The 22,615-nt window shown below is 46.6% G+C and overlaps 1 protein-coding gene across 3 annotated transcripts in view; it reads right to left on the bottom strand.

The window, feature by feature from the left end:
* BPNT1 (3'(2'), 5'-bisphosphate nucleotidase 1) overlaps nt 1-22,615 on the bottom strand; it is a 756,164-nt gene that overhangs the window by 515,355 nt on the left and 218,194 nt on the right. The window contains exon 2 of one of the 3 annotated variants that reach the window (XM_069608588.1): nt 17,878-17,941. The exons of the other annotated variants lie outside the window; for them this stretch is intronic. The gene's annotated coding sequence lies outside the window, so the exon portion shown is untranslated. The remainder of the gene's footprint in view (nt 1-17,877; nt 17,942-22,615) is intronic. 3 annotated transcript variants of the gene reach the window in all.

Below are 22,615 nucleotides of genomic sequence, written 5' to 3' on the forward strand. Positions count from 1 at the left end.
TCAGGGGTGAATGGGGAAAGGAAGAGAAGGGAAGGAAGAAAGGAGGAGAGGTGGCCACAAGAAGGCCAGGAGTGGAGGAAGAAGAAGAGGAGGAGGAGGAGGAAGAGAGTGGATGTCCTGAGTTTTAGTGGTGAAATGAGAAGCCAAGGCCGTAAAGAGGGCCTCGCAGGGAACAGGAGAGGTAGAGACTGCAGCAGGATTGGCCAGCTCCTTGCAGATATTGAAGAGTTTGGCTGAGTTGTTAGATGTCGCAGGGACGCAGGCTTGGATGTGTGCTCTCTTCTTGAGAGGACTGAGAGTGTGTACTGCCTTAGGAGCAGGCGGCAGGCCAGTTTGTCCAAGGGTGCACCTGTTGCCCTCCATTTCCTCTTCGCCACCCTACACTTGCGTTTAACAGTGACTAGGTCAGTGTCGTACCAGGAGTTGCACTTGGATTTGGGATTCAAGTGGATCCTCGAGACAGGGGCAAACACATCAAGAGTGTCAGAGATAGAAAGATGAAGGTTGGAAATCGGCTGCATCAGGATGTGAGTCAGCCAAAGGTGCAGAAGGAGGAGATAAGGTAGCGGCGAAAGCCTCCACTGACAAACGCTCCATGGGTCGAATGACCGTGAAAGTAGGTGGCAGTGTTGGAGTCCGCTTAAACTGAGGGGTAGAGTGAGAGAGGTGGGAGGAAAGAAGAAAAGTGATCACTGCAGGAGTGATGACTTCCATTAATGATGCATACCCCAAATACAAACGTGATCCAGGAGCTTGTAGGGGGGGGGGGGTTGGTGGGGAGTTAGGTAGCCATAACACCTCCTGGTCTGGCCAGACCGGTTGTTAGTGCAATTATTAGAAAAGAACAACTTTTATTAATTTTTACAACACATCAAACATAACCAGCACGTCAGACATTTTCGTTTACAAGTTTCTTATCTTACATTTACATGTCGTTTATTGCTGTTTTCCCCCCTCCCTCCCATTTAACTCGAGCTTCCACTTCAGTACCTCGGATTTCTTTTCTCTTGGGGTTAATCCCCTTCACCGTTCTCGTTCACTGGATTCAGTAAGGGAGGATCCCAACAGTGTGGCCACCATTTGTCTCCATGCTACCAGGGGTCCCACTTCCTCCTCCGCTCCTCTACTAGCTGCCTCATACCATGCTGCTGTCTCAGCATCTGCCCATTTCAGGAGATCATTCCACCACACCTCTAATCTGGGTCTGTGGGCTGCTTTCCAGCCCATAGCAATTCTGCTTTTAGCCAAAATGTAGGCCATGTCTTTAAGTTTACAAATATGTTTAGATTGCGTGGTCTGGTAAATCCCCCCCAACATGCATGCCCATACCGATTCCACATCTAGCTTAATTTCCTTTTCGGATAGGCGTTGTTTGACTTCCTCCCAGAATTTTAACACCTCTGGGCACGCCCAGAACATGTGGATCATCCCAGCATCCACCTCCCCGCACTTGGGACATTTTTGTACTGCTGCGCTCCAGAACCTGGCGATTTTACCGGGGGTCATGTATGCCCTATGGGTGACGTATAACTGAATCTGCTGAAGCCTCGCATTCCTAACAGCTTTTATATCATCTCTGGGCTCTTTACCATTGCGCGTCTTGCATAGATTCTCCCGCTTCCTCCTCCCCAATCCTGCCTCAGTTTGAGTACCTCCTTACCCACTCTGGACATCAGCAGTTCATAAATTTGGGATATTTCGTGCTCTCCCTCCGAGATATCATACATTATTTCAATGACAGTGTCAGGTTGTTCTACCAATGCTACCCCGGACCACGTTTCCCCCACTCCTTTGATTATTCTAGTATATGTGATGTATTGCCCTGTATGTACCCCGGTTCCTTCCACTAGTGTTTGGAAGTCTAGTGCATTCCCCTCTTGCCATATTTCTCCTATGGTTGCCAGGCCCACCGATTCCCAGTATTTACAGATCCCTTTCTTCAGTTGCTCGTCCCCTCCGCAAAGTGTCACTAGTGGCACCTGCGGGGAGCATGGGGTTGGGTTTCCCGCAACTCGGCACGCTTTGCGCCATGTCTTCCAGCCCAGTTCCAGCAATCTCAATCACCCCCGCAGCTCTGGTTTAGGTAGCCATTTCAGTTCTTTTAGGAAGTAAGGGTCGCAGTCACTCCTCAGCAGTCTAGATTTTGCTGTCTCGTCTTCCGACAACCACCTTGCGACGTATTGTAGCTGCCCCACCAGGTGGTATATCTCGAAATTCGGCATGTTTATACCCCCTCTATCATACGTGTTCTGCAATTTCCGTAGGGCTACTCTGTTTCTAGAGTTGTGCCATAGGAAGCCCCTGCATAAGCTCTGGAAAAGTAAAGAAGCGTTTGGGCAGCATATATGGGATATTTGTAAAGAAATGTAATAGTCTGGGCAGGACCACCATCTTGAGCAGGGCCGCCCTACCCACCATGGCCAGGGGGAGCTTCGCCCAGAACCCCATGCTGTTCTTGTTGCCTTCCACTGCCTTCTCAGTGTTATGTTTATATTCATCTGTGATTGTATGGTATATATTGATCCCCAGGTATCTAAATGTTCTGGTCTGCCAAGGTATTTGCAGGATAGGTAGGTTCTCCTGTGGGACTCCCATGTATCTCCCCAGGGGGGACATGCATGACTTTTTGGGGTTCACCGCTATGCCCCAAAGAGTCGCAGAGCGCTCTATCAATTCCAATTCCAAGATATATTCCCAGTTTTCCTCTGGGAAGCGCAGGTATAGCAGCATATCATCCGCGTACAATGATATCAGATGCGGTCCTCCCTTCGTGTGGACCCCTATTTCTCCATACTGCTGTCTCAGACAGATTGCTAGTGGTTGTAGTGCAAGGATATACAGCATGGGGGACCGTGGGCAGTCCTGTTTCGTGCCTCTGCTAAGTTACCATTTATCTGAGATTATCGATCCCGTTTTGACTTGGCTGTAGGGGAATTTTAGACCATTTTCACCCACCGCAGGTACCCTGGTCCCATCCCATATTCTTTCAAGGCCGCCATCATCCAAAGTCATCGCACTGAGTCAAACGCTTTTACCGCATCTAACGAGACTTTTGCTATTTCACTTGGGTCACCCTCTGCCTGTTCTATGATATGGTGGAGTCTCCTGTGGTTATCGGATATGCTTCTGCCTGGGACATAGCCGGTTTGATCGGGGTGTAGGAGTTTGTTTTATTACCCTTTTGAATCGGTTCGCCAACACAGCCGTGAGGGTTTTGCTATCCTGGTTTAACATGGATACGGGTCTGTACGACCCATATTCCGTGCATGGCTTATCGGGTTTGAGGAGCGGAATAATTACTGCCTCTCTCTGGGATCCTGGCAATCTTCCCTTCTCAAAGGCCTCATTTAGCATTGCCAGTGGCGGGGGGGGGGGGGGTACACTTCTTGTCTATATGTTTTATAGAATTCACTGGGGAGGCCATCGGACCCCGGGGCTTTGCTCGTGGGTAGATGCAATATCACTGACTCTAAGTCCTCCATTGTGATTGGGGCATCCAGGTTCTCCCTTTCTAATTAATTTAGGTAATCCTATATCTTCCAGCGTCTCCTGAATCACCCGGTCTGTAGTCTCCCCTGCGTCTTCATAAAGGCGTTTGTAAAATCTGAGGAAACCCTTGTTCACTCTCTCCTGGGTGTTCCAGACCTGGCCTACTTCTCCCGTTCTCTCCCTAATTACTGATCTTGGCGTCTCGTTTTTGTATAGCAATGCTAGTAGTCTCCCCGGTTTGTCCCCCCCCGCATGTTGCCTTTCAATATATTATTTTGTAATTCAGATTACATATCCTCTCCCAGAGCCCTCCACTAGCTTGTTGTAGTTGGCTTGCTTGTTCGGCGTCCCCCTGTGAAGTACCGCCTCTTTTTCATAATTTATTCAATTTTCTTTTCTGTCTCCTTTAACTCCCGCTCTATGCCCCCTTGGAGCCCTCTAGATTTAGATATGGCCGCCCCCCTCACTACCACCTTGAAGGCCTCCCATAGGGTTCCTTCTGACTTCACACTACCTGTGTATTATTGTCGAAGTACCCAATAATCTCCTCCCTTAGGTCCTCTAGAAATACTGTATCCTTCAGAGCCTCGGCTCGAAGCCTCCATGTTGAGATTCTAGCTCTGGGAGGCTGATATCGCCACTCCAGGACCAGAGGGGAATGGTCCGATAATATTCTCGCCTTGTATTCTGAGCCCATCATTTCCCCAAAAAGTTCTGAGGCGGCGAACATGTAGTCCAGTCTCGTGTACAGGTTATACGGGGTGGCATAATGTGAGTAGTGCTCATCATTCGGGTGTTGCTGCCTCCAGATGACTTCTAGCCCAAAGTCTCTCAGCAGTGTCTGTAGCGTTTACGCGGCGGGGGTTGGTTTATCTAATTTTGTATCCGACCTATCCATTATGGGGTTTAGCGTGCAGTTAAAGTCCTCTCCCCAGATGATCGCGCCTCCTACATGGGGGCTGATTTTACTATATGGTGTCCTAAAATAGGCCGCTGTGTCTTGGTTGGGGGCGTATGCATTTATGATGTTTATTTCCCTGTTCTCTAGCAGCCCAAGCAGCACTATCATCCTCCCATCCGGCTCCGCCTTGGCCTGGAGCATCTAAAAGGGCACCCGTCTCGTGTACAGGTTATACAGGGTGGCATAATGTGAGTCGTGCTCATCATTCTGGTGTTGCTGCCTCCAGATGTCCTCTAGCCCAAAGTCTCTCAGCAGGGCCACCCAAGTGATGACCCCCTGGCATAGGCTGACTATTCCGTTGTGCACTGATGGCTCTAGGTCAATGTCAAAGATTTACATGCAGATACAGAGGGCAAGAAACTGGTTTCATGGGATCTGCTCTGGCAAGGAATGGAGCACAGAAGAGGCAGGTTGGAAGGTTAAAAATGTGGAATCTGACTTAAGCGCCTGGAACACAGGGGAATTGCATGGAACTGGTCATTGCAGATTCTGTTCACCTAATTTCATGCTAGAAGCAGCATGGGTCCCCAAGATTGCAATGTTTGCAGCAGAGTAACCTACACAGTTTCAGAATGCACTGAGTCTGAAGGAAAGTAAGGAGAAGAAGGTGCTGAGGTGTGGATTGGCAAGGTGCAACTTTGAATACATATGGCTATCATTAATCCAAAGAAGCGGCCACATGCTTGCAAGCCACAGGATACATACTGCAAGAGCTTGAAAAGCTCCAATGCTTTGGGAGGGTTGCAACAAGCAAAGGGGATAAGCCAAGAAAGATACTCAAAAGTATCCATAATGCAAGATATCAAAGATATCTTTGAAGAAATTAGAAGCAAGGGTCTGTGAGAAATACTTGGTGTAGTGCAGAAGGTGATATAATTGAGACTGTGAAATAAAAACAATTATCAGTGAACCTAATGGATACGAAATACAAAGCTAGGCTGATGAAACTGGAAATGTAACAAAGGAAACTGGTGGTGAAGGTGAAGATGCAAGCTATGCCTCCCGGGCAAGCAAGACAGAGAATCACTAAAAGAAACTGACAAGGCAGCCACAGAGGCTAACAGTGACGTTGTCGTCTTTTACAGAGACCACAGAGGTGGAGGAAATGCTAAGGGCCCCAGATAAATAGTCAAGTGTGCTACTACTACAATGAATAGATAGCCATCTTAGACGAAATAAAGATTGAAGAAGTAGATTATGATGGTTATTAAATGCATATTTTCAGGACCAGACTATGCCAACTTTGGCAAAGAGCAGGGAATTCTGCCTTCTAACTAGTGGCTCAAAGAGAAGAACACGCAATATAGATGGGGAAACCCCTTTGCACCATCTTTGAATTTTCATGGATAACAATAGCACTACTCCAACAAGGTTAGACATTTTCTTAGGGACATTGTGGATCAAAGGAAGAATGATGAACGTAGCTCCCGAGTGGGACACAATATGGCCACAGGCCAGTGGCTAAAGGAGGAGAATGAATCCCTAGCACAAAGTTAAATGACCCTATCTGAGAATGATCTCGTATCGAATGTTTGTAGGCCCTAGTTAGAGCTGCTGGGCCGACTACAAGGGATGTCGAGGTCCTGACCCTATCCTCTCTAAAACACTTTCCTAGTATCTAAAAGTGCACACAACATGGAGGTCGGTATTTAGGGTTTAATCTTTCTGCCCCCACGGCGTGTGTCTTATCATTAAAAACAACAAAGATGGTTCTATGACCAGTGGTCAATAGAATTGTTTAAAACGATTCCTCTTTCACCACTATACTGTAATGGGGAGCGAATCTGTGTTGATAACTGTATCGATTTCTTTTAACGAGCCCTCTTTTTTCTTTATAAGGGAATTGGAGTCTGGGTTATCAGCCAGACTGCTTAAACAGTCAACCGGTTTCAGCGGGATTCTCAAGTGGCCGCTTTCTTCAGGACGAATACTTATTTTAATTCTGGTATTCATAATATTGAAGATATTTTTGAGAAGTATTGGAGGGTGTCTTCCAGGTCCAGACTGGATATAGTGGAAGTGTTCCTGATCCTGTATGGACAAAAACAAGAGAGACAAGTGGGGCTACTGTTAAAACCTATAAAAGAAGGAATTCTTATGTTCCTAATGGATCTGTTTAGTCGAGATCGCTTTCTCCTTACCTCTATATGACAGGATCCTAGATCATATAGTCTGCCATGCATCTATGATAATGCCTTCATCGTTCAGTTTTGTACGAGATGTGTGGTTCTCTCTTCTCTCCTGCGTTATGCACCCTATGTTGGAGACAGGAATAGACGAGCATAATGTGCTATTCCTCTGGACATTCTTGACTGTCTACATGCAGTTGGTCGATATGTATACATTTGCTGTGCTGCAGCACAGTTTGAAAAAATTGCCTAGTGTTTCCCTAATCGTATGGACTAAATCCATCTGCCAGTTAGGATGTTTCCTATGTTTCGTTTTATCACTTAATCCCAGAGCGAACCGGTGGAACAGTGCAGCCACAGTTAATAGTTCTCGGTTGCTCCTGTACAGTCAGAAATTGTATATACTATTGCATGTGAGTGCGTGCTGCAGCTCTGCATAGCAGTCAGAGCGCATTGGTAAGACATAGCGTGTACCAGTGAAGCAGAACGCCATCACGAGTGTTAGTTTGGATGTTTCCTATGTTTCGATTTATCACTTAATCCAGAACGAACTGGTGGAACAGTGAGGCCACAGTTGAGCGTGCTAGGTGCTCCCATTCAGTCAATGATATCTACTAATGCATGTGAGTGCATGCTGCGGCTCTGCATAGCAGTCAGAGCGCATAGGTAACCAGTAGCGTATATTAAACAGAACGCCATCGCAGACGCTTACCTCTGATTCCTGGTTCTAGCCGCTTCTGTTAGTGCGATCCGGTACCGCGCCATCTTGTGCAGTGTTTGTATATATCGCTGCGTCACGAGCACGTGATCGCTAGCGAACTACAGCTATGGCTAAAAGTTACCTGGGAGTTGTAGTTGGACAGCACTAGGTCGTGGCAGCTTTGGCAGCTTCGCTTGCTGCTGGTCGTATATTGTACGATCATGTGCGGAATGTAGATGTGATAATTAAGTGACCGCGTCGCACTCGAACAGTGCTGTGAGAGCTCCAAATGACGCCAGGCTGACCTTGGGGTCCACTCCATTGTGGATAATTAGTATATGAACCACACATCTCGTACAAAACAATTCCTTCTTTTATAGGTTTTAACAGTACTTGAGACTGACGATAGCCCCACTTGTCTCTCTTGTTTTTGTCCAAACAGGATCAGGAACACTTCCACTATATCCAGTCTGGACCCTGGAAGACACCCTCCAATACTTCATAATATCGAAGATATTTTTGAGAATACCAGAATTAAAATAAGTATTCGTCCTGAAGAAAGCGGCCACTTGAGAATCCCGCTGAAACCGGTTGACTGTTTAAGCAGTCTGGTGATAACCCAGACTCCAATTCCCTTATAAAGAAAAAAGAGGGCTTGTTAAAAGAAATCGATACAGTTATCAACACAGATTCGCTCCCCATTACAGTATAGTGGTGAAAGAGGAATTGTTTTAAACAATTCTATTGACCACTGGTCATAGAACCATCTTTGTTGTTTTTAATGATAAGACACACGCCGTGGGGGCAGAAAGATTAAACACTAAATACTGACCTCCATGTTGTGTGCACTTTTAGATACTAGGAAAGTGTTTTAGAGAGGATAGGGTCAGGATCTCGACATCCCTTGTATTCGGCCCAGCAGCTCTAACTAGGGCCTACAAGCATGCGATACGAGATCATTCACAGATAGGGTCATTTAACTTTGTGCTAGGGATTCAGCAACAGGAATAACTTTGTAATTATCTAGCCTTCTGTTTTCTAAGTGTTATAATATTGAGGCGCAAACGGGAGGCATCCGCCTTCTAACTCTACTTTGTGGTTACTAAAGGAGGAGAATGCCTGGTCCAAGAAAATATTGGAAAAACACAGACACCCCATGTCAAGAGATGAAAAAAGATAGGAAAACAAATATATGAAATATGTTTGAAGAAATATGTGTTTATATTGATATATCTGTAGTGGGGTCTGTGGGGGTTTTGCTCAATAACTCTTTTCATAGGGCAGCAAAATAAGAAAGGTTGGGAGGGGATTCAGGAAAATCACATCTAGCATTTGACTTGTGTCGAGATGTTTAACAAATCAGTAGGTTGATTATGCATTATTCGACTAACTTAGGCAGTGTCAGCAGGCACTCATGGGACAATAAAACCAGGCCAGCATGAGGTTCTCAAACAAGGATTTGAATGGCTCAGGAAGGGACAGAAAGAAAAACTGAAACTAACGAGAGATAGCTTCTCCCTGTGGCTAGCATCTCTCCCACCGCATGCAAGCCACAACCCCCTCCATCCCCCGCATCCGCCCATCTCAGTCTCTTCTTACCAGGCTCACAAGTAGCTCAAACACAACAAGTTCCAAGGCAGAGGTCAGGATGACAGATTGCTCTAAATCTCTTGACATCTAAGGCTGACAAAAATACAAAATAATGGCTTTTGAAAGTCTTTCCTGGTCTCTCCACGGTACCACTCAATCAGCAAGCAGTTCTCAAAGTCCGAGATCACTTTTGCTTCAGGATTGTGGGCTCCGAAGTAGGGCCACTGTCCTTTGGGTTATCGATTCTGGATAAGTGGTTGTCAACACAAGTTCACGAGGACCTCAGTTGTATCAGCATGAGGTCCCAAGGTTCTTGCCAATAAACACGTCCACCTTTGGTTGTGAATAGCAGGATGGTTGAGTCTGTACCAAAGGTAGGCTGGGACTGAGGCACTGTAAGATGCTTGCTGGAGCCCAGACCTTCCCAGAGCCCATGGCGACTAGCCATGTTGCCCCACCATCAGTTCATACAAAAGGGGCCTTGTTCTGAGTATCAGTCCTCTAGTCTGGCCTAGGAATTTTCTGCTTGGCCTCCTCGATGCCACATGCTCTTAACCCCTCCCTTCACACAACCTGTAGATCTTCTCCACCCATTAAGTCTTTCCCAATTTTCTACTCTTCTCCAACTATTCCCTTCACTACCTCCTCTGGGCTTTTTAGTACCTTTGCTTCCTCCTTCACTTCTCTATTCACCCCCACCTCTTTTGGTCCTGTCTGCACCACCTCCTCCTCAGCACCTGCTCATCATCTCTTTCTTAGCTCCACCACATCTTTGTTCTTGCAGTCACCTCCAATGTCCTTAGTCTTTAGCTGCCTCCGTACTTGACCGGTCTAATTATCCAGACACCCACACTAATGTGCTATTTGGGCTTTCTTTTATATGCCCTTGCATCCTGGGTGCCACTTGAGAGCCTGCATATCTGCATCATTTCTCTCACTAATGCAATGCAGGATTGGGTTTTTGCTAATTGAAACTGTGCCTCAGGTGTGTCAATTTGATTCGTGTGGGTCTCCTGAATCGAACAAACTATTATAAGTATATACAAGGCAGATCCATTATATTACATTCACTGCATGTCTTACGCATGCATGCAAGAGTTCCACAATAGGCAAACAGAGCCAGTGTTGCTCTGTTAGAAGCCATTTTGCGGATTGTTCTCTCCAATCTTATTCTGGTAAGCAAGGCCAACGTTCTGGTTAGTGCAATTCTAGCTAATAAAAGTACTTTCCAACTGTGAGGCCCATCTTAAACGGCCAGTGAGGTTCCTCACTTCACTAACACATTGACCAGTATTCCGTATGACTATTAAAGGGCTACGTCCTACTTTGGATCAAAGTAATAACCACTTGTGTCATGGCTTTGGTATGGTAGGGGTGTATAGGGGCTACGCGGGTGGTGGCACACTGCACAGCCATTCCATGTAGGAAAGTGTTAGGGATAATTCTCTGTTAAGGCTAATTTCCCAACCCTAGTGAGTCCCCCAGCAGCTTTGCTGGATTTTTGGGGTTTATTTTTTTCTCCTGCTAAGAGTGAGACTCTTTCTCCCACTCTTAGACATGATTTGAGATATCCTTTGACTTTGTAATGTGTTTTATGGGCTATGGTGTCTTTTACTCCATAGGGTTTCATGTGGTTTTTGGTACGTGTGTTACACAGCACCCTCAGTGCAGTAACTCAGGGGTGTCATAGTGACCCCCAAACATAGACTCCCTACCCTGGGACGGACTACTGTCTCCCAGGGCATGTAAAGTCACCATTGACTTTAATAGTCTTAAAATGGGAACAGAAGCAGTCCAAACCATCATATTGTGGAAGTATTGGTAGGGGTAATTAGATTGCCCCTAGGTCTGTTTTTCGAGGGGGCACTGTGCGTTCCCCCTCGTCGAGTTTCTGGCTGGTGGCAGTGGTTTTCCCATTCATTTTAAATGCACCACTTTTTGGTGCAATGTTAAAGATGCCGCTGGGTTATTTATTTAATATTTATTCCCCGGTTGGGTCTTTTTGCCAGGACTCGGTTTTAAAATGGCGTTTGTGTTCGCCTCTGTAACTCCAACCGAAGTCGCGCCCTTTGGTTCCACTTTTTGGCAAAGCCTCCAAAAGTGGTTCCACTCCGTCTGGGTCTACAGGATGTGTGGGAGGGGGGTTTAGGCACCCTGGACTGAGTTGCCTCGGCAACTCAAGTCGCATTCTTGTGTGATTGGCCCAGTGGTGAGCCGCCGGCTCACCACTTACCGCCGGCTCACCACTTAGCATGTTTGAATGACAGCTAGGACTGATGAATGGGGTTTTCTGCATAAAAGCAGGGCTTTGGGGACTGGAACTTCAGAAGTCGCCACAGGACCAAAGAATCCGAAGAGGGAGAAGCTGAGCCAAGCTGCAACGACGACACCACCGGTGGAGCCCTGCTGAATCGTCTCACCACTTCCCAACGACAGAGAAGATCTTCATTCCGGAGAGTCTTCTTCCTCTGAACTGGTGGAGATAACCAGTTTGCCCTCTTTTTCGCCTTCCTGGGTCATCTCTTGGTCGAATCGCCCGTGCCAAGCACCCCGGCGGCCGGATAGCCACGCTTCACCACTACCGCGAATAAAAGGGTAGTACCTTTTAACCGGGAAACTCTGCGGCTGGTTTCTTCCCTGGCAGTGCAACGACCTCCAGCTTTCCTCCACGTCGAGATCTTCTCTTCCCCACTGACTTGCACCCGCTGCCAGGAACAACTGCCCCCGCTGGAGCTTTCTCACCATTTCAGGTACTGTGTCCCGCCTGGTCTCTCTTGCAACAGACTGTCCAAGGTGTCCCGTAAATCCTTGACTTTCTATCCTGGGGTGACTTGGGACCTCCTAACTAACTTTTCCTGACTTGATTCAATCCTTTTTGAACTCTTTGCAAAGACTCTTGAAAAGTACTATTCAACTGTGTGATCTTGGTCACATTCCGCCTTGCTCTCTCCAAGAGTGGGCCTGGCCTATGACTTTCTTGCTCCTCAGTGGACTCTGCCTTTTCTGACTTGCTCTGGTTCTCTTAAAGAGTTGGTATTGTGTATGTTCCTAAATCTGCCCTTTTCCCTCCCTTTTTAACCAACTAATTGGAGTGCCATCTTAGGTTAAGCGCTCACCTCGGTCTGAAAATAAGTGGTGTTTTAACTGAGACTTGTTCAATAAGTGATCAGGGATGTATATATATTAATAGTGACTGTATTTGAACTTGCTTGCCATATTAGTGTTAGTGTATTTTACAAAGTGTGTTTTTAAATAAACAATTATATACTTTTATACCCATGCTCTGGTCAGTGTTTGCTTGTGCTACTGTATTTTGGTACCTAGCTTGTATACTCTATATACTGTCTAACTCTTCTTGAGAGAAGTCTGGCTGCTCAGCCACAGCTACCAGGTAAATCTGGGTGGTACAGACTGCTACCAATTGGGTTTACTGCCAACACCTGTAGTTCTAAGCCTTTTGCAGTGGTCACTAAGGGAACTGCACAGGTTTCTGCCTAACAGAAAGCCGAGGAATGAAACTTGACAAAAGGTCATTTTGATTTTAATAAGTGATTCCATTTACTTTTAGGTCAAGAATGGGGATGGAACAAGCGCTTATAAGAAGTTGGGGAACCTCTACAAATGAAAAAGGAAGATCCTGTTAACAGTGTCATGAATGGGTCAATACAATGTGGAATATTTCTCAGATGCCCATCACCTACACTGGCGTTCCACCAAATCAAAGTTCAAACCTAATCTAAGTCTTTATCCCTTCAGAGACCCTTATGCTACAAAGCAATGTAAAAAGAACGTGGCCAACAGAAAGTTTCAAACCTATTATAAAAAATGCTCCAATCCTTGGCCAACAAAGAGTTCCTTAATCCTGGTTTCCAAAGTTTGGCCCTAATATCAAACAGAAAAGAAAGAGGTTTCTCAAGGAAAGGCTCCTCCTGGGTGTACTCACAGTGTGGACTCTTCTGGGGTGTTCCTGCTTTTCAAACTCACCCTCTAGATCTCTCCCTGTAGACTGCTCACAGGTCTCTGGCTTCTTAGACTTCTTTGGCTTTACTTCAGCATGCCTCGCTGCAGTGTTTTGGTTTGTCACCAACCTCTGGTACTTCCCTTTACCAAATGGGTCTCACCTAGACCTTACAATGAATGACAGGTCTTCCCTAAACATTAAGATTGGGTATTCAGATCTCTCAACAACCTTTCTTCTCCTCGAGTGCCACAAGGATGTGAAGCCTGCCAGGTTTGTGGCAGGCCTACCCTAGTAATCACTAAAAAATCAAGTTGTGGTGAAACCTTATCAGGTTAAGGTAATTCCTGCAACGAAGTAGCCACCTTCCTCCAAGTTGCAGTCTTCCTGTTCTGGTGAGAAGTGGCTAAGAACACATCCTCTGCTCCCAGTCTACTACTCTCTCTTCTGGCATGTCTTTCATAGACCCCCAAGTGGTTTCTTTTCTTGCATCCGTCTCTAGAATTGCTAAGAGTTTGTCTCAGGGTTTTGGGTACGGTTCCTCGTTTGGTTTCCCACAATAGTACTCCTGCTGCTGCCACACTGCTACCCTCTATGCTGCTACCCCCTCGTCTACACCACTAACTCAAACCTCCACACTACTACTCCTCAGACGTCCGCTCTGCTGCTCCTTCCTTCGGCTGATCTTTTCATCTTTCATCTCCTCGGACCTCACTGTTGGTACTCACCGGTGTCATACAGGTGCGAAAACCCAAGAAGACAGCCGACCACCAAAAACCAGTCAACAGCCTGAGCGCTGGACAACCTGGGTCAGTCTGTAACCCAGGTCACCTCAACATCGGGGGAGTACTTCCTCCCGATACACCCCTCCGCCATTGGCTTAATACAGAGTGGAGGTGGATCAAGCGAAAGAGCGGGGAGCACACACCGCCACGGGGTACCCAAGCTGCAAGGAAAACGACAATGAATACTCAATAGTAAAAGATGCCAGATGTATTGACAGAGCTGGCGTAATTCTTCTACCTATGAATTAGCATAGGGTATCTAGCAGGGTAGGTACGAGGAGCAGCTTTATCAGACTATTATTTATGGAGATGAAAGGAGATTAGACTAAATAGGCAGCACACAGACAACTATACTAATTGCTAGAGCTTATCGGTTTCTTACCGGTAGTCAGAAGAATGAGTGGTAAAGGAGGTGATGAAAATGTTCAATCCACCACAAGAGAAACGAGGATAAAGAGAGAGGAAGGGTTAATATGGAGCTAATCCCGTACGGCATGATGGACACTCTAGAGTCGGGATGGTGCATCTTACTGCCATCTGCAGAGTGTCCTGCAGTTTGCACATGCAGTCCGGGAAGTAGAAGTAAGAACGTTCCTGTGCAGCAGATCGAGGAAACTGATGGAAGTCTGGGTTCAAGGGTGCGAGTTGTGAAGTGATTACTGCTACGAGGATCCTTACCGGGATTCCGACCAGCGTGGAAAAGCAGTACTGTAGGAGTCCGCTAGATGAAAGAGTTTTGGCAGGAGTCAGTAACGTTCTGCAGCTGAGACTGTATCTGAATGCATGGGTGTCAGGGAACAGACGGTGCTGCAATATCGTATCAGGCGGAAATAAGCAAAATCAGGACGCAATGGAAGTCCAGAGTACAGATGGTGTTTCAGTAACGTATCGGCCGGCAAAAGACAAAATTCAGATGCAAAAGACAGTCCAATATACAAAAGGTAGGTCGATAATGGAACCGGGAGAATGAAGTACCGAATCAGAATGCAAAAGGATATCCGTATAGCAGGCAAGGAGGTCAGATAACAGATGGAACAATCGAAACAACCAAAGTTCGCAAAACACAATCCAACTTCAATCAGAAGCAGTGTCTGCATTCCAGAGCAGGGTTTTATGGGAACGGGATGTGCCGGCTACAGAGCGGCAGTTCGTCGTGACCATGACCTGATTAGACGTTACACGCTGTGTGGCTCTGGAATGCAGCGCTATGGAGGAACGCCTCATGCCAGCGATAGTAGAACGGGGCAGCTCTAAGTCTACCGCTATGAAAGGCAGCCTGGCGGGAGATGTGGTTTGCAGAGTGAGTGTGAAGACAGGGCCGTGGGGCCATAACACTCACACAAATTACCTACACTTTCTGGGGTCTCCTTATATCCTCCTCTCTTTCTCTACATTGGTTCTCTGACCCTAGCAAAAAATGTAAGGAAATGGACTATAATTTCTTTATCAATGTATGAAGGCAGGGTCATGCAGGAGTTGGGGGATTGCACATTTTACTTGAACCCGCACCAGACATATACTAGAAAATATTATGTATATGTGCAAAAGGAAAGGGCCATCTGATATCCTGTAAATTACAGCAGGTTGGTCAGATCATGTTATGATCCACGTGAATCTGGATAAACCTATGCTTCCAAGATGTACAGTTAAGCAGCAATGCAATGAATCATTATTGAAGGATTGTTTTTTAGGACACGTATGTATGAGGCAGTTGAAACCATTACTATTCAAAATGACACGGGAGAACTATCCATGGAGATATGGGCAGCCAAGGGCCTTTTCACAAGGATTCGGATAGTGGAAAGGTCTAGAAGGAGGGGGAAAATGCCTTAAGGAATGGCGACTTAAAAGGGAAATTCAGGCGGAGCGATTCCATTATGTCCGGCTCCGACACTGCGTTCCCCATAGGTTGATCAAAGAGAGTGGGGCCACAGTCCTAACTGCATTGGAACTCTCCCTGACCACAGCGGCACCCAGGGGCAGGGTCTCGACTCTCTATCGCCTCCTGGATAGACACGACCTGGAGAAAAAAAGACAAGTATATGCTTGATTGGGAGAGGGACCTGGGCTGGGAAATTGAGGTGGTTGAGTGGGGAAAGACCTGGGATCGGTTACACAAAAGCACACAATGTATCACCAATAGGGAAGGTGGATATAAACTATGTTACAGGTACTATATCACCCCTGCCCAACTTCATAAATCTAACCCTGAAATGTCTCCAAATTGCTGGCGTGAGTGTGCGGCCGAGGGCAATCTGTTTCACCTGCTATGGACCTGTCCTAAGTCAGAGGCTTACTGTAGAGAGGTGACAAACCACAAACGCAATTATGGGGCTCGCTTTCCCATGGGATCCCAGCATAATACTTCTGGGGGATACGGGGGGTGGAGAGTTCCTAATTACTGGTCGGCTCTCTCGACTCCGCACACACCTCCTACTTGCAGCGAAGGTGGCAATGGCCAGACTTTGGAAGCACGTGGACGGTCCCTTTGTCCCCCTGTGGTGGTCGAAATGTTGGGAGATCGCAGTGGCAGAAAAAGTCACATCCACCCGCACAGGAAACCTGAACTCCTTCCCAACGACCTGGGCACCCTTTATGGAATACTCTGATGAATTCACTGCCCTTACCAGGAGACCTCCTCTAACCTGTTGGCTTCAAGGTTGAGACATATGTCTGGCTGTGGGAAGGCTCTGCGCGATTCAACTTGTTTTCAGCTATGACCAAGCTTCTGTATTCTCTACGCTTTGAAATGCGATGCAAATGTAAGTGTGTTTTTTGTTAATGATCACTTTAATAAAATGTAAAATTGAAGAAAAAAAAAGGGAAATTCAGGAGTCAACAGATAGACTCCATGAAGGCCGGGATGGAGAGTCATAACTACTCCCAGTTGAGGAGGCAGCAATTGAAGAGTTTTAGTTGGCAAGGCATTTCAATTATGCTTTTCGAAACAAAGTTACTATGAAAAGGGAGTTACAGCCGACAGCCATGCTAGGAGGGAGGCTTAATTCACAGTCGATGGAGAGGTGGGTACACCAGATCTAGGAGAGAACATCTATATGGAACCCCTAAAGACATTTGCCAATGGTTCGCAAGATATTCTAAACAGTTTTATAAAAAAGGGTTCTGAAGAGGGTTCGTAGGGAGACTCCGAAAGGTTGAATGTAACTGCTGCAGAACAGGAGGTACTTGTCGCAATCAATAGAATGCCAACTGAGAAGGCTCCAGGAAATTAAGGACTCAAAGTTACTTTTTTATAAACTGTTTAGTGAGCTACTAGTGCCGATATTAATAAAAGTGCTAAACAGTATATTTTTAAAGGATTTAATTTTAGGGATACCTAAAAAAGGAAAGGATCCAGGACAGTGTGCACTGTATGGAACCATTTTGTTACTGAAACTGACATTTTTTAAATGTTAGCAAGGACCCTAGGATGCCAGATTGGCATCAAAAACTTATTATAGAGTAAATTTGGTCTGGAAATAGCAAGGTACAGACAACATCAGTAACATTTTAAACTCTGTGTCTGCTGCGTAGAGAAGCAATACTGGTACTGCTTTAGGTCATAGATGTTTCAAGAAATACTCAGTCCCAGAGATAGTTCAAAGGTTTTAGATTTTACAGGGCTTTAAGACCGTCCATCACTATCGTCTAAAAAGCACCAATCAACCCTAACCCAAGCGCCTCTACACCCCATGTTACTAGATACCGTGATACCATAGATTGCACCGTACTGTCCAAGTTCTCACTGGTAGGAGAAGTGAAGACCTAAAAATGCAGAACACCTTCTCTCTTTAAACACCCCCAGGGACTTCCTACACTGTGCCTGTCCTATTCAGTGGTTAGTAGTGGATTGTGCTTTACAGATACTCTGCACGATTCAGTCTTCTTTCTACCATGCCCATGTATTCCTTTCCCCTCATTTGCTGATGTTCTCCTCGCACTACTCTAACTCCGCCACCCTCCTACTACCTGTATAATTATCCTCTGGCCCTCCGATGTCTCTCCTTCCTTCAAAGCATCGCCTCCACTCTTTGATGTTACAATAGTCTTGCTGATACTACTACTCCCTCCTCCACTTCTACAATTTCCACCTCCACTCTACTCTCCCCCTCCACACTACTACTCCCCAACCTTCTACTCAAACAGCCCCCTTCACTCACACAAATCACTTCACATTTGCTCCCTTGCTCTCCTAAACATGGTTGCGACTCTTTCACGCCCACTCACAGCGCAGTACAACTTGAACAGAATAACCAATGCCTTACCTGCTCCACAAATTGCCTTCACAATCCACTCAATCCTTCCAGACAGGGGGGAGGCTGTATCGGCCTTTGAGAGGAAAAACAATGGACAATGTTCTTTTTAAACAAGGAAAAGTGGGAGCTCTGATGTATCCTGCTGAAAGAAGGTGACAATCAAAGGCGATATGTGACCGGATTAATCTTTCCAGTTATCTCAAAGGGACCATAGAATCTGGGAGCGAACTTGATTGGTGCAACATTTCTTAGAAGATATTTTTATTACAACAAAACCCAGTCTGCTATCTTATAGTCGTGTTCCTGTGAATGTTGTTTATCTAATGTTTCCTTCAATCTTTGTTGGTAGTGTCCCTCAAAAGATCTTGGGCCCTCTTATGTCCTTGTTGGATATGTCGTAAATGGGTCTGTGAAGATGACACAACGATATCCTACTTGACCTCCTGCGGATATTCTCGTTGGTGATATCCATGGGTGTAGAAAAAAGGACGGTTTTATAAGGCACCGGGACTACTGTTATACATGAATTGGCCACTTGGAGTAAGACAAAAAGAATTGTCCAGAGCTACAGATGTGAAACAACATAGATATTGTTTTAATGTTTGGTTTAAGCATTCCAAGGATCTGTTGGTCTGAGGGGGATAACCGGAGGACAACCGACACTTGACTCCAATATGAGGCACAGAAGGCAGACCAAACAAATCAGAGATACTGAGAGCCATGATCGGCAAGGATGGAATCGGGCAATCCATGTAGTCGGACTGTGTCTCCTAAGAACACCGGGGCCACTTCATCCGCAGCAGTTATCTTTAAAAGTTATGTGAAATGGGCTAGCTTAGTAAAGTGATCCATGGTTACCATGATGGCTGTGTGATTTTGTGATGGGGTAGATCAACCAAAGTCAGTCAATACATCTCTCCATGGAGCTGTGGGCAGCTTGGGCAGCTTGAGTGGACATAACTTGCCCATAGGCAGGCACCAGGGACTCTTGGTTTGAGCACAAGTATGGCAAGCAGCAACATACTGTATCATATTGGTGTGTGCTGACACCACCAGAAGTAGTGTTTCACCAAATTGCAGGATTGGAGGAATCCACAACGCCCTGCCACAGGAGTATCGCAATATAACGACAATGCTTGTTGCTGTAGGTCGGTTGCAGGAATGTAAAGACCTTTGTCCTTAAACCAATACCTTTGGTGGTGTTCCGAATCGCTTAGGACTGGGCTTTTGTTCTTTTGAGATTGGACTTCCTTCACTTGTACAAAGAACACATTGGCTATGTAGACAAAATGCTTTCAATATTTTCTGGTGGATACACTGGTTAATCACCATCAAGACTGTCTTTTCTTCAAAGAGCGTTTGTGAGAAGATTGGCAGAGCACGGAATATAAGAGACAATGAAAGCATATTGGGCAAAGAAGTATACACACGATTGGGGGCTATTGGTAAATTTGTTTTAACACTTGTAACACTTGTAAATTCCTGTAATCGGAACTCGAACAGGTACTGTGCCTAGATAAATTCTCTCCATTCTTTACATGCACATTTTATAGCCAATATCTCATTTTCGTTCACAGTAGCGTTTCTGAGTCACTTAGTTTTTGTAAGTAGTGGGTCAACAGGTGTCCAACTCTTCCTGGACTTATTTTCAGTACCGCACCCAACGCTGCATTACAGGCATCTACCTGAACAGTAAAATGCTTTAAAAGATCTGTCTGTCTTCGGATCTGTGTGGTGGAGAACGACCTATTGACTTCTAGGAAAGCCTGATTGGCTTCTTAAGTCCATCAGAATGCTGTGCGTCCTTTTTTTTTTTAAATTGAATTTTTATTGGTTTTTAAAGACAACAAATGAGCTTATGCATAAGGTGTACATTCGGGCACATGCCCATAACAACTTCAAAACAAAGTCATAAGTCTCTGGTACCTTCACCCTCTCCCCCTCCCCCCATGCCCTATTCTCGGGACTCAGTGTCCGCTTTTCAAAATACTTCTCATTGGGCAGCGCCAACCGGGCCTATGTCCGTTGATGTATAATCAACTCTCCTGAGTCCTGTGCAATGGGTTCTATGTGAAAAGTAGTTTTGGGCCGAGTGGAGAATTCCGGCTACCCTCTGGACTTATCCTCTGTGTTGACAAATACTTCATTGAATTGCAGCCAGTCTGTATTTATCTGCACTATCTCTACTTGAGCCCTGTATCGCTGCCATTAATCTATCCATAAAGTAAATGTCCTTGGCCACTGTCACCCATTCTCTCTTTGTTGGAAGGGCTGCTCTTTTCCAGGACCTGGCTCTTGCTGCTATAGCTACCAGCAATAGAGTGTGTCAAGTCTGGTAACTTCTCCCAGTGCTCATCCGTTTGTTGTAGGCCAAATCTCACCAGGGTGGGGTCTAACGGGTAGTCCCCCTCCCCCACCTCTCTGATCCAACTAAGCACCTCCGACCAGTAAGTCTGGACTTTGTGACATGTCCACCACATGTGCCATTAGTCGGCTTTTCCCCCGCATCCATGCCAGCACACTGGGACAATATCTGGGAACATCCTAGAAAGGGTGATCGGGTCGTACTGCCACCTATGGAGGAGCTTGATGGCGTGGGTCTTGTACTGGCACGAGATCGACGTTTTGAAGGCCCTACTACAGAATTTCCCCCAGAAACCATCCCCAATGGTGCAGCTCAGATCCCTTTCCCATTTCCTTCTGAGGCTCCTGATCATTCCCTCCCGGGGAGTCAAAAGAGCTTGATACAGGAGGGAGATAAGGCCCTTCATTTCCGTATGGGAGTCCAGAATTGTTTCAACCGGGGTGAGCTTCCTCTGTATGCATTCCTTAAATTTCGGCTTCATCAGGATTCCCTTGAGTCTAAGGTATAGGAGTGGAGAGAGTCTGCCAATTCCCAGTGCCTCCTCGAGTTTCCTGGATAGATATTAATGATTCCTACCTCACCAATTGGCCGACCCTACAGAGCCCCGCCTCGAACCAGGACTGGTAATGTTCCTGGCCTGGAATCTCCTCCAGTACTGGTGTGGACCATATGTGACTTAATGGGGAGGGCCATGTGGGGACTTTTTCCCCCCCATTACCCTTCCCTGCTAGTGCCTTCCACATGGTTCCTAAGATTGGGTGGTCCCTAATCCTTTTTCGGGGCTTTTTTAATGGGACCCTTAGCCATTCGCCTACAGTAACAGGGCTTAAGAAGGAGTTCTCAATGTAGACCCATTGCTTGTTAGGGGCTTCTCTAAGGTGAGGGGCCAGTACCCTGAGCTGGGCTGCCCTTTGGTATGTATCAAGATCTGGAAGGGGAAAGCCCCCTCTTTCTTTGGGAAGGGTGAGGGTCTCATACCCTATTCTGGGTTTCTGGCCTTGCCATATAAACTTCACTATGCGCCTCCTGGCTTCTCCGAGGTATACTGCAGGAGCCTCCAGGGGAAGCATCTGGAAGAGATACAGCACTCTAGGGAGTAGGTTCATCTTTATCATGTTTATTCTGCCCATCCACAAGATTTGCCCCTTCCCCCAGCCTTCCATCTCCCTGAACAGTTTTTCGGAGAGTGAGGGGTAGTTTGCCAGGCTCAAGTCCTCACTGGGTCTTACAATGTTAATTCCCAAGTATTTTATCCTATCCACACAGATCTGAAGGCCCAGAGGGGACAATTCGGCTATGCACATATCGGTATCTGAAGCAAATGGGAAGATCATCGACTTGCCTACATTAACCTTGAAGCCTGAGAAACGGCCAAACAGTTGAATTATCTGTAGGGCAGCCGGAACTGAGCGTGTGGGTTCCCTCAAGTGGAGTAAGATATCGTCTGCGTAAAGGCCAAGTTTGTAGGTGCGGTTTCCCACTACTATAGCCCGCACCCTGGGGGAACCTCTGAGGTATTCTGCTAGTATCTCCATGGTCATGGCGAAGAGGAGGGGGGAGAGGGGACAGTCCTGCCTCGTCCCTCTTTGGAGTCTGAAAATACGTGACATGCGTCGGTTAACTGTCACTCTGGCTGATGGTGACTCATATAGGGCTTTGATGGCCTGCCTGATCCCATTTCCGAACCCCAGTGTCATGGTGCCTACTCCCGGAGAACCAGTCCAGGACCAGCGTCCCCGGAAGCAGACATCATGTTCCCGGGGAAAAGGCCAGCAACCCCTAGTAGGGGCCCTTTGGACACTGTCCTGGCGCCTTTGGCGCCAGGCTCATTTTGGACCTCAGTCCTGGCGCCATAGGCGCCAGGCTCATAAAGGGAGTGTTTATGTTAACTTACCTGATGCAGACCGTGCTGCCAGATCCAGACCTCTTTGAGGCCTGAAAGGGACTATTTTACCTGTGGGACTATTTTGCCACTCGGGCGTGGCCAGGGAAGAATACGTACCTGGAACTACTTTGGGGGCTATTTAAGCCATGCCCAGACAGCAGCTCAAGCTTCGCGTTGTTCTGCACCTAGCAGCTGGACGCTCACCGTGTCTGCTCCTGCATCCTGACTCCAGCCACGCCCGCCTCCATCCTGGAACACCTGAAAGGAAAGAAGAGAAGGGAAAAGGTGAACAGAAGAACATTACCTGCTTCTACCCGGAGTCCGGAGTCATCACGCCGGCGATCCTAAGGGAAGACATTATTTTAAAGACGCATCGCGTTGCTCGCTGCAGCGCCGTGTTCCACTTACCTGTTCACGAGGCATCTCCGTGCTCCTTAGCGACCCTCTACACGATCCGCCGCATACCTGCGCCTAAGGGGGAAGAGAAGAACAAAAGG

This window comes from Ambystoma mexicanum, chromosome 4q (genome assembly GCF_040938575.1).
Source record: "Ambystoma mexicanum isolate Mex_15411 chromosome 4q, UKY_AmexF1_1, whole genome shotgun sequence".
Classification (NCBI taxonomy): Eukaryota; Metazoa; Chordata; class Amphibia; order Caudata; family Ambystomatidae; genus Ambystoma; species Ambystoma mexicanum.